The sequence below is a fragment of the Babylonia areolata genome, chromosome 5, assembly GCF_041734735.1.
Source record: "Babylonia areolata isolate BAREFJ2019XMU chromosome 5, ASM4173473v1, whole genome shotgun sequence".
In the NCBI taxonomy this organism is placed as follows: Eukaryota; Metazoa; Mollusca; class Gastropoda; order Neogastropoda; family Buccinidae; genus Babylonia; species Babylonia areolata.
Genome location: NC_134880.1, coordinates 19,346,405 through 19,358,904, shown reverse-complemented (window position 1 = coordinate 19,358,904; position 12,500 = coordinate 19,346,405).

Sequence of the window (12,500 nt, the reverse complement as noted above, 5' to 3'; positions counted from 1 at the left end):
AATCAGCAATTCAATATAAGGAATTTGGGCAGGTGAGAGGAAGGCAGAGTGGTGAAGACGCTTAATCTGCCAGTACAGTGTGCATGAGGGTCTGGGTTCGATTCCCGCTCTCGCCCTTTCTCCCAAAGTTTGACTGGAAAAAATTGACGGGCGCAATAGCCGAGTGGTTAAAGCGTTGGACTGTCAGTCTGAGGGTCCCGGGTTCGAATCACGGTGACGGCGCCTGGTGGGTAAAGGGTGGAGATTTTTACGATCTCCCAGGTCAACATATGTGCAGACCTGCTAGTGCCTGAACCCCCTCCGTGTGTATATGCAAACAGAAGATCAAATACGCACGTTAAAGATCCTGTAATCCATGTCAGCGTTCGGTGGGTTATGGAAGCAAGAACATACCCAGCATGCACACCCCCGAAAACGGAGTATGGCTGCCTACATGGCGGGGTAAAAACGGTCATACACGTAAAAGCCCACTCGTGTGCATACGAGTGAACGAAGAAGAAGAAGAAGAAGAAGACTGGAAAATCAAACAGAGCGTCTGGTCATTCGGATTAGATGATAAACCCAGGTCCCGGGTGCAGCACGCACCTGCCGCACTGAAAAACAACCCATGGCAACAAAAGTGTTGTCCTCTGAGAAATCGAAACTGAAACCTGGCCTCTCTGATGTATCATATGAACATCTTCGTTCGAACTTTGTTGTTTAACATGTAGTATGCAGTCTTCCAACATTTGAAAACGGCCAGTCATTAGGAAATTAACAAATAACGAAGGGCCAGGAGATGAAATGATTAACAAATAGTAAAGAGTGGTAACTCTCTCCATTACACAAGGTACACAACTTTTATTTACCTGTGTGCTAGCTGAATCGGTAGCGTAAGCATCACTGACTTGAAGTAGTGTACCTTGTGTAATGGAGAGAGTTACCACTCTTTACTATTGGCCAGTCATTAGGTTTTGCTTTAGCAAAATTTGTCCTTATATCTTTGTGTATACGACAGTTGATCGTTCTTTATGTCTTTTTTTTTTAACTGGGATTTTTAGTACAGACCAATTATTTATTCAAGTTTATTCAAGTAGATAGTTTATTCAAGCACTCCAGTGGCAATTCAACTGTTTGCTATTTTTAGACACCCGTGTCGATGGCGCAACAATTACTAGCGGCACGTAATTGATTTATCCCTTCTTCGTTTCGCAAATTTACCCCTGGCTGGCTCGGTTTTTTTAATGTCCCCCTTTCTCTCTGCCTCTTTTCAACCGAGTCCTCTCGTTCCTGCTTATCCTTGTAACGGCCTACATCAACATCTCTCTCTCTCTCTCTGTTTCTCTCTCTCTCTCTCTCTTTCTCTGCCTCTCTCTCTCTCTCTCTCTCTCTCTCTCTTAGCCCTGTCTTGTTAAAGCGTCAGCGAGGTAATCGATGGTGTGCACAAGCCGCCAAAAGCGATGTTGCTTTGGTGTGAAAGCGCACACTGCCAGCCCACCCCACACACCCCTGCCCCCCATCAGTCGATGTCCCATCAATCAGATGGCAAACTTCATTGATGGACTTGGACGACCTGCCCCCCCATCCCCCCCCCCACGCCCACCACCCCCACCCCCACCACGCCCCACCCCCAACTCCTTCTCCACCCCAGGTCTGGCTTGTGTTTTGCGACAGGCTGGCAAATGGAAATGGATCTGTTCTTGTCTGTCCGTCTGCCAGTTGTTCTGTATGTGTCTGTATTTTCCCTGTTTATCTCTCAACGTTTTTTTGTTTATACTGTCCCTTTCCCTTTCTCTCTTTCCTCTTTTTTTTCTTTTTATCTATCGCCACCCTCACCTCACCCCATCCCCCACCCCGTCGACTCTCTTTTATTTAGAGAGAAAGAGAGAGGGAGAGAGAGGGAAGGAGAATCAATGAGTTCCTAATCACCGCGTTTGGCGATTGCACGTTCCAAAACACTCACTCCAATGAGATGGTGAAATTTGATTCCTGTCAAACGGTGATGGTAGCGCATCGAAATCATCGAGTGATAGGATGACCAGAGAGGGAGGGAGGGACAAAGAACGGGGAATGAATGGATGGATGGATGGATGGATGGAACACCCACCGTAGTCAAAAGATGAGAGAGAAAGATAGTGTTGGTTAATCACGATGGTTTTTACGGGTCATGCTTGACGGACCATGAGATTGCCTCCGCGTCATTTTGCATGTTCAGAGTTGAGGGAAGAGGACGTGTCTACCGTTTAGCGTCCGAGGTTCTTTTACCTGATGGAACATATTCCTTTCTGTTTCTTCCTCTGCTTGTGGCCTTGCTTGTTGTTGTTGTTGTTCTTCTTCTTCTTTCCCATTGCATCTCACTGTTCCAGTTGTGTTGTTTAAAGTCCCACAAAACACAGTCACACCGAGGTCGGTCTGCTGGTAATCTTTGTGCTCACTCACTCACTCACACACACACACACACACACACACACACACACACATACAGAGAGAGAGAGAGAAAGAGAGAGAGTCCATACTGTATTTTAATGAAAGACCCAAATAGAAATAAACTGTTATTATTACAATTTTACTTTCGTTGTTGATCGCTCGAGGGAGATCATATTGAGAGAGAGAGAGAGAGAGAGAGAGAGAGAGAGAGAGAGAGAGAGAGAGAGAGAGAGAGAGAGAGAGAGAGAGAGTCCATACTGTATTTTAATGAAAGACCAAAATAGAAATAAACTGTTATTATTACAATTTTACTTTCGTTGTTGATCGCTTGAGGCAGATCATATTGAGAGAGAGAGAGAGAGAGAGAGAGAGAGAGAGAGAGAGAGAGAGAGAGAGAGAGAGAGAGTCGCGTCTACATGCTCGTTCGAAAAGAAGAAGGTAATCACACTGAAATTCAACGAGATGAACCAGTCCTCAACGACAAGTGACAGAGCAACGATACGTTTGCGGCAGAAACCGGCACCATCGATTTCCGATTGACGCTGACATTCATTTCTACTCCCTCCCCTTTCATCTGTCCATCTCCCATTTTCTTCGAAGTGAATGTTCATTTTGTTCATCTGAATCTATCTCTATTCTATCTATCTGTCTCTCTATCTATCTATCTATCTCTCTCTCTCTCTCTCTCTCTCTCTCTCTCTCTATATATATATATATATATATATATGTGTGTGTGTGTGTGTGTGTGTGTGTGTGTGTGTGTGTGTGTGTGTGTGTGTGTGTGTGTGTGTGTGTGTGTGTGTAAATTATATATATACAGAGAGAGAGGGAGGGAGAATCCATATTGTATTCTAATGAAAGGTGCAAAAGAAATAAACTATTATTATTCATTTTCATATCTAAATGTAGTTATCTATCTTGTGTGTGTGTGTGTGTGTGTGTGTGTGTGTGTGTGTGTGTGTGTGTGTGTGTGTGTGTGTGTATGTATATATATATATATATATATATATAGAGAGAGAGAGAGAGAGGGGGGGGGGGGGAGGGAGGAAGAGAGAGAGAATCCATAATTATTGTATTTTGATGAAAGGCGCAATAGAAATAAACTTTTTTTTTTCGATGTAGATCGCGAGAGAGAGATCATATTGAGAGAGAGAGGGAGTAAGAGAGAAGACGAGAGAGAGAGAGAGAGAGAGAGAGAGAGAGAGAGAGAGAGAGAGAGAGAGAGAGAGAGAGTCGCGTCTACATGCTCGTTCGAAAAGAAGAAGGTAATCACACTGAAATTCAACGAGATGAACCAGCCCTCAACGACAAGTGACAGAGCAACGATACGTTTGCGGCAGGAACCGGCACCATTGATTTCCGATTGACGCTGACATTCATTTCTACTCCCTCCCCTTTCATCTGTCCATCTCCCATTTTCTTCGAAGTGAATGTTCATTTTGTTCATCTGAATCTATCTCTATTCTATCTATCTGTCTCTCTCTCTCTATCTATCTATCTATCTATCTATCTATCTATCTATATATATATATATATATATATATATATATATATATATATATGTGTGTGTGTGTGTGTGTGTGTGTGTGTGTGTGTGTGTGTGTGTAAATTATATATATACAGAGAGAGAGGGAGGGAGAATCCATATTGTATTCTAATGAAAGGTGCAAAAGAAATGAACTATTATTATTCATTTTCATATCTAAATGTAGTTATCTATCTTGTGTGTGTGTGTGTGTGTGTGTGTGTGTGTGTGTGTGTGTGTGTGTGTGTGTGTGTGTGTGTGTGTGTATATATATATATATATATATAGAGAGAGAGAGAGAGAGAGAGAGAGAGAGAGAGAGAGAGGGGGGGGGAGGGAGGAAGAGAGAGAGAATCCATAATTATTGTATTTTGATGAAAGGCGCAATAGAAATAAACTTTTTTTTTTCGATGTAGATCGCGAGAGAGAGATCATATTGAGAGAGAGAGGGAGTAAGAGAGAAGACGAGAGAGAGAGAGAGAGAGAGAGAGAGAGAGAGAGAGAGAGAGAGAGAGAGAGAGATCCATATTGTATTTCAATGAAAGGCGCAAATAGAAATAGACTGTTATTATTATTATCATTTTACTTTCGTTGTTGATCGCTTGAGAGGGATCATATTGAAAGAGAGAGAGTAAGGGAGAAGAGAAGAGAGAGAGAGAAGAGAAGAGATGACAGAGAGAGACAGAGAGAGAGAATAAATCCATTTGTTTTCGTTGTTGATCGTTTATAACACATGAAAGAGCACGATATAAGCTTAGGCTTGTTGTTGCTCTTTCTCTTTATTGAACACTGTGTTTTTTTGTTGTTTTTGTTTTGTCTTGTTTCTTGATATCAGAATGTTTAAACCAAAATAACTCCAAGCCCAGTTGCCTTCATTTTCCATAAAGAAGTGGAAGAAGCATTTTTTTTTTTTTTTTTTTTTTTTTAGATCAGCAGTTTTTGGTTTCTTTTACACGCTTCTTGCACTTCTTTTCGGAAAACGAAGACATTTGGTCTGTAACAGCATAGTATGCACCATCCAATGAGTCAAGCAGAATGATGGTGCTGTGTGGTGCAGTTTTTATTTTTTAATTTTTTTAGTCTTCGGATTTACTATCAAGAGTAATATATATATATATATATATATATATATATATATATATATGTGTGTGTGTGTGTGTGTGTGTGTGTGTGTGTGTGTGTGTGTATTCGTTTTCTCAAGGAAATTCAATGGATTTATACAATATTATGAGGTGGTTTTCACAAAGATATAACTCAATAAATATCCAACTTACCAGCATCGCACAAACTTCTTCGAAACCTGAGACGAAAGGCGTATTCCTCTGGGAAAAAAGCAACAAAAAAGAAGAAGAAAATAACAAAGGATGAGCTGTTTTGGTTTTCAGTCCATGAGATTGCCAGGATTTAAAATGTTGTTTTCCAACCATGGTAACGATCGAACACACACACACACACACACACACACACACACACACACACACACAAACACACACACACACACAGAGGCGGTGATGTGCGTCATCAAAGCTGCAATGCATTGTGGGCCTGATCCCGATCACTGGAGATGACGTCATTGCTGCGCTGAGGTTTCGTGTGCAGTCACCCTGCCTTGCGTGTGTTTCTGTAGAGGGTGGTGGGGCTGGGGGTTGTGGGGGAGGATGTCCTGATCGGTCTCTGATGCGAGAGCTCTCATGAGTTTTCCATTTGTGTGTGTGTGTGTGTGTGTGTGTGTGTGTGTGTGTGTGTGCGTGCGTGCGTGCGTTCGTTCGCGCGTGTACATGAGATGTTTGATCTTTTTTTGTAGCCCACGCTTCACAGGCTGCAGTTCTCACGTTCATGTTGATGAGGCTACGAGTGGCTTTTACTGGAGTTTGTGGAGAAAAAAAAATTATCTCGGGAGTTTTTTTTTTTTTTTTTTTTTTTTTTTTTTTTAATTTGTTGGTGTTTTTTTTTGTGTGTTTGTGTGTGTGTGTGTGTGTGTGTGTGTGTTTGGTTTTTTTTTTTTGTTGTTGTTGTTTTTGTTTTATGTTGTTGTTTTTTGGCGGGGGGTCTTTTTTTCTTTTCTTTTTTTTAAAATCATTTTATCTTTTTTTGTTATAAGCATGTTGAAATGTAAAAATGTAAAAGATGAAACCATATTAATTGCCCCTCCTATCTCATAGAGTGACTCTCCTTTCTTTCCCAATACAAACATGTTGAAATGTAAAATATGAAACCAGACACTGCCCCTCCTGTCTATCACACAGAGTTACTCTTCTTTCTTCCCCTTTTACGAACATTTTGAAATGTAAAAGATGAAACCAGGTCATGCCCCTCCTGTCTATCGCACAGCGAAAAACAGCAACAACAACAACAACAACAACAACAAAACAAAGAAAGAAAGAACAGAAATGATTAACTAGCTTAACTCAATTTATCCCCATCTCTCCTTTCACAGGTTTACTCTTAAACTTTCCAGCAGTTGCTTACGTCAAGGGTTTTATTTTGTTTCGTTTTGTTTCTTTTTTGTCGTTTTTTTTTTTTTTTTTTTATTTTTTTTTTTAAGTATACCTACTCCCTTCCTGTACACATTGTTAAAAAAAAGACCTTTGCGTTAAATGGTCAGTGAGGAGATCGATGGTGGTGAACGAGCACTAAGTTCTATTGCTTTTGGGTAGAAAGCGTACACGCGCGTCCCCACACCTCCACCCCCTCCGCCTCCCACCCCCCCGTCTCCCTACCCCCCAATTCCCCCACCCCATCACAACTTCACAAGTCGAGGTCCCAACAACAGACGAGAAACGTCATTGATTGACTTGAGGACTGTCCCCCTTTCAGCCCCCCCCCCCCCACCTCCTCCCCACCCACATACACTCCACCCCCTTCCCCCCACCCCCCTCTCCCTACCCCCCAATTCCCCCACCCCATCACAACTTCATAAGTCGAGGTCCCAACAACAGACGAGAAACGTCATTGATTGACTTGAGGACTGTCCCCCCTTCAGGCCCCTCCTCCCGACCCCCTCCCCACCCACATACACTCCCCCCTCCACCCCCCCCCCCCCACACACACACACCCATCCCCACACACACTCCCCCTATCCACGTCTGGCTTGTGTGGCCGTGTGACAGGCTGGCTAATGGAAACTGGAACTCTCGATTGTCTGTCTCCTGAACGTTCTGTGTTTGCCTGGCTCTTGTGTGATTGTCTGTTTATCTCTGTCTTTGTTGGTCTGACTATCTGCTGGTCTGGTCTGTCTGTTTGCTTGTCTGTCTGTCTGTCTGTCTGTCTGTCTGTCTCTCTGCGTGTGTACATGCGTACGTCTGTTGAAATTTCAGTCTCCGACTCTACCTATCTCTCCCTCTGTCTGTCTGTCTGTCTCTCTCTGTGTCTGTTACTCATTGTCTGTCTGTCTCTGTCTGTCTCTCTGTCTCTGTGTGTCTGTCTCTCTTTCTCTGTCTCTGTCTTTCTCTCTCCCTGTCACTCTCTCTGCCCTCTGCCTCTGTCTGCCCGTCTGTCTTTCACTCTTTCTGTTTGTCTGTCTCTCTTTCATGGTATTGCCTCTGCCTCTTATCTCCACTTTTAATTGACACGAGTTGGAAAGGAGAGAGACGGTGAATCAGGAACAGATAGACACACAGGGAGAGGAGAGACTGGCAAAAGAGTGCGTTGAGACAGAGACATAGAAAGAGGCACGTGTGTGTGTGTGTGTGTGTGTGTGTGTGTGTGTGTGTGTGTGTGTGTGTGTGTGTGTGTGTGTGTGTGTGTGTGTGTGTGTGTGTGAGGGGGGCAGGGGGGGAGGCGTATCAGACTACGTAGACAGCAACGACTCTGAGGACGTGGTTGGAAGTGTGGGTCAACTCTACCGGCGTTTTGACAGGAAATCGGTATTTGCAGTATTGTCTGCACACATTTTTGTCGAAAAGTATGAATAAAATCTAATCAATGTCCTCCTCCCCAACCTCCACCCTCTCCTCTCCTTATCCCTTCACGCCTCTCTGTCTCTCTCTCTTTCTCTCTCTCTCTCTTCGTTTTCCATGCATGATCAATGCCCAACACCATTCATTTTATTTGCTGATTGATATCGTAGCTTGAATTTGACGTCATAGCCTGAGCTTGACGTCATGACATGAACTTGACGTCATGGCGTGATTTGACGCCTCAGCCTAAACTTGACGTCATAGCGTTAAGTTGGACCCGATCTTGTTCGTCGCTTGATCGTTATGTTGACCCTTCTATGTGAGAAAACAAAAAACAAAAACAAAATAAATTTGTTCAAAAAGATCAACGTTATTCTTTCTTTGCGGGTTTCTGTCTCTGCCTCCAAGACCCCTCTCTCCCACACTGTCTGTCTGTCTGTCTGTCTGTCTGTCTCAGTCTCTTTGTCACTATGATGGTGTTTGTCACCGTCTGTCTCTGTGTGTGAAGGACAGTCATTGATTCTCTCTGTCATCGCACTCAGTTATGGAGTGGAGTGATAGCCTAGAGGTAACGCGTCCGCGTAGGAAGCGACAGAATCTGAGCGCTCTGGTTCGAATCACGGTACAGTCGCCAATATTTTCTCCCCCTCCACTAGACCTTGAGTGGTGGTCTGGACGCCAGTCATTCGGATGAGACGATAAACCGAGGTCCCGTGTGCAGCATGCACATAGCGCACGTAAAGGAACCCACGGCAACAAAACGGCTGTCCCTGGCAAAATTCTATAGAAAAATTCAGTTCGATAGGAAAAACCAATAAAATTGAACGCAGGGAAAAAAAAAAAAAAAAAAAAAAAAAAAAGTGGAGCTCTCAGTGTCTCTTTCAAGTCTGGCCTTAAAACCCATCTCTTCACAAGATAGCCACCCTCCCCTACCTCTTCCTTGTCTTCAGTTTTAGAGTTATGCATGCGTGTGAATGACTGGTGTGAAAGCGCTCTCCGCACAAGATTCAGCGCTATATAAATACTATCATTATTATCATTATTATCTCCAGATGCCTGTGACAGGGTGTGTGTGTGTGTGTGTGTGTTTTGTTTCTGTTTTCAGTGTGTGTGGAGGTGTTGTGTAGAGGGGGAAGGGGAAAGGATGGGACTGGTTTTTGGCTTGTGTTGTGGTTGGGGGGAGGGGGGGGGGGGGGGCTTTGTTTGTTTGTTTTGTTTTTTTGCATTGTCTGGGTGTTGTAATGTATGAGACTGGTTTCGGGTGTTTGAAATGGTTTTCTGGGTGGGGTGTTTGCTGTCGACATTGGATTTGGTGTATTTTTTTTGATGCAGTGTCGTTATACTTTGTCATGCTTACTTCCTTAGTTGGACAAACGCGCATGTTTTTATGGATATATATATATATATATATATATATATATATATATATATATATATATATATATATATATATATATATATATATGTGTGTGTGTGTGTGTGTGTGTGTGTGTGTGTGTGTGTGTGTCTGTGTGTGTGTGTGTGTGTGTGTGTGTGTGGATAGATATATAGATAGATAGATACACATCTATGTGTGTGTGTTATTTATCTTATTTTTAGTGGAACTATTGTACTTGTGAAACGCTTGGAGCAAAAACATTTGCTTTGGCGTGCTGTATGAATAAACTCATTATCATTAATTGACTTAATGTCGGTACAAAGTTGTGAGGAGCCATGATATATAACTGTAAGACGTTATGAACTCCACACACTCTTCTTGAGCACTTTCTTGAAGTGATCATTCAGACTGGACTCCCCTGACAATGAAACTGGTAACTTGAACTGGAACCAGCACTGAACAAGCACAGCCAAAATGGACATGTTTACATGCTTTTTACCAAGAAATGGACCCCCCCCCCCCCCCCAATCCATACTCTGGGTTTTCGGCTAGACACATTTACTAGAAACAGTCCCACTATCTGCATGCGAACAGAGTACGAGCTGTGGAGCTGTACGTTTGACCAGAAAGGATTGCCCCCCGCCTACCCCCCCCCCCCCCCCCCCCCCCCTTAATTGGTTTAGTTTCAGTTTCAGTTCGGACAAATCCATATACGCTACACCACATCTGCCAAGCAGATGACTGACCAGCAGCGTAACCCAACGCGCTTAGTCAGGCCTTGAGAAAAAAAAGAAAAAAAAGGTGAATAAATAATAGATAAGCTTACTTAAATAAATAAATAAATAAATAATAATTATGATATTTTTTTTAAAGGTAGTAGTAATGATAATAATAATAAAATAATAATATTAATAATAATAATGATAATAATAAATAAATAATAAATAAATAAGACAACAATGATGATAAATAAGCAAATAAATGTAAAACATGAAGACACACATTCACACATACCCCCCCACCTTTATTCGGTAAACATGCCACACATGTACAGATAGACAGCAGAGCAACAACAAGCTAACAGCTTATATCGTGCTCAGGAATGTGATTAAAAAATACGTTTGTTTCGTTTGACGGCTGGTGGACACTACACAACTGCAGTTATGTTGAAATACACATTTTCCAACTGCATATAAATGACAGTCATTGCAGACATTGTTTCCTTTTTTTTTTTTTTTTTTTTTAGCAGCCGTGGAGATTAATATATTTAAATAATTTACAATGATGAATATAAACATCATGTTTAAGATTCGTTGTCCAAAACAGAAAGCAGAAGAAGGTCAGAAAAACAACAAGTCAATGAACAAGACAAGGAAGAAAGAAAAAAAAAGAAGAAGAAAAAGATACACATGGAGATGAAATGAAAAATCATACTTTGATTAGACCGACTAGACAGGAAGTATGGAAAGATTACATGTTCAGTATGGAAGATGTAGTGAGTCACACCTACACACCTAGAACAGTGCATACTTAAAATCTACTGGATTCAGTGGTGAATTTGTGTACAGTTTCAAATATCAGAATGTTTATGTTAATTTGCATGTTTGTGTTAATTCGCAATCCATACTATGGGTTTTCGGCTGCACACATTCAAAAACAGCCCCACTATCTGCATCCGAGCAAAGCACGAGCTGTAGAGTTGTACGTTTGAGCAGAAAGGAATGCCCCAACCCCCCCCCACCCCACCCCCCTCCCCCACCTTAATTCGCAATCTATACTCAGGGCTTTCGGCTAGACACATTTGAAAACAACCCCACTATCTGCAACCGCGCAAAGCACGAGCTGTGGTCGTACATCTTCTTTTCTTCTTCTTCTTCTTCTTCTCCTTCTTTCCGTTACACGACCAACATCGACTTGCCGATCGACGGGCGCAATAGCCGAGTGGTTAAAGCGTTGGACTGTCAGTCTGAGGGTCCCGGGTTCAAATCACGGTGACGGCGCCTGGTGGGTAAAGGGTGGAGATTTTTACGATCTCCCAGGTCAACATATGTGCAGATCTGCTAAGTGCCTGAACCCCCTTCGTGTGTATATGCAAGCAGAAGATCAAATACGCACTTTTAAGATCCTGTAATCCATGTCAGCGTTCGGTGGGTTATGGAAACAAGAACATACTCAGCATGCACACCCCCGAAAACGGAGTATGGCTGCTTACATGGCGGGGTAAAAACGGTCATACACGTAAAAGCCCACTCGTGTGCATACGAGTGAACGCAGAAGAAGAAGAAGAAGAAGACTTGCCGATGATTCTGTCGTGGTTGATGCATGCTGGGTATTTTCGTGTCTCCATAACCCGCTGAACACTGACATGGATTACAGGATCTTTAACGTGCGTATTTGATTTTCTGCGTGCGTATACACAAAAGGGGATCAGGCTCTAGCAGGCCTGCAAATATGTTGACCTGGGAGATCGAAATAAATCTCCACCCTTTACCCACCAGGCGCCGTTACCAAGATTCGAACCCGGGCCCCTCAGATTGAAAGTCCAACGCTTTAGCCACTCGGCTATTGCACCCGAGTACATGTTCGTTTAACTAAAAAGGAATCCCCCACTCCACCACCTTCGCAATCTTTACTCTGGGTTTTCGGTTGGATACATTTAAAAACAAACAACCCCGCTATCTGCATCCGGGCTCTGAGCACGGGCTGTGCACGATTCTTTTGGCCCAAAAGGAATCCCCTCCTCAACAATCTGTATTCTCACGCTACACAGCTTGGCTGGAGAGAGACAGAGATAGAGGCAGACAGACAGCGAGACAGAGAAAGAGGGACAGAGAAAGAGCAACCTCCCCACAATACCCCCCCGACCACCTCCTTGTTCTGTTCTTCCCCTTCGCCTCTCAGTTTTCTCTTTTCCCGCCACGTAGCCGTTTTCTCTCTCTCTCTCTCTCTCTCTCTCTCTCTCTCTCTCTCTCTCTCTCTCTCTCTCTCTCTCTCTCTCCAGTCATGCTTTGCTCGTTTCTCTCCCTCCATCCCCCCCCCTCTCTCTCTCTCTCTCTCTCTCTCTCTCTCTCTCTCTCTCTCTCTCTCTCCAGAGTCATGCTTTGCTCGTTTCTCTCCCTCCTCTCTCTCTCTCCCTCCCTCTCTCTCTCTCTCTCTCTCTCTCTCAGAGTCATGCTTTGCTCGTTTCTCTTCCTGCCCCCCTCCCTCCTCTCTCTCTCTCTCTCTCTCTCTCTCTCTCTCTCTCTCTCTCTCTCTCTCTCTCTCTCTCTCTCTCCAGTCATGCTTTGCTCGT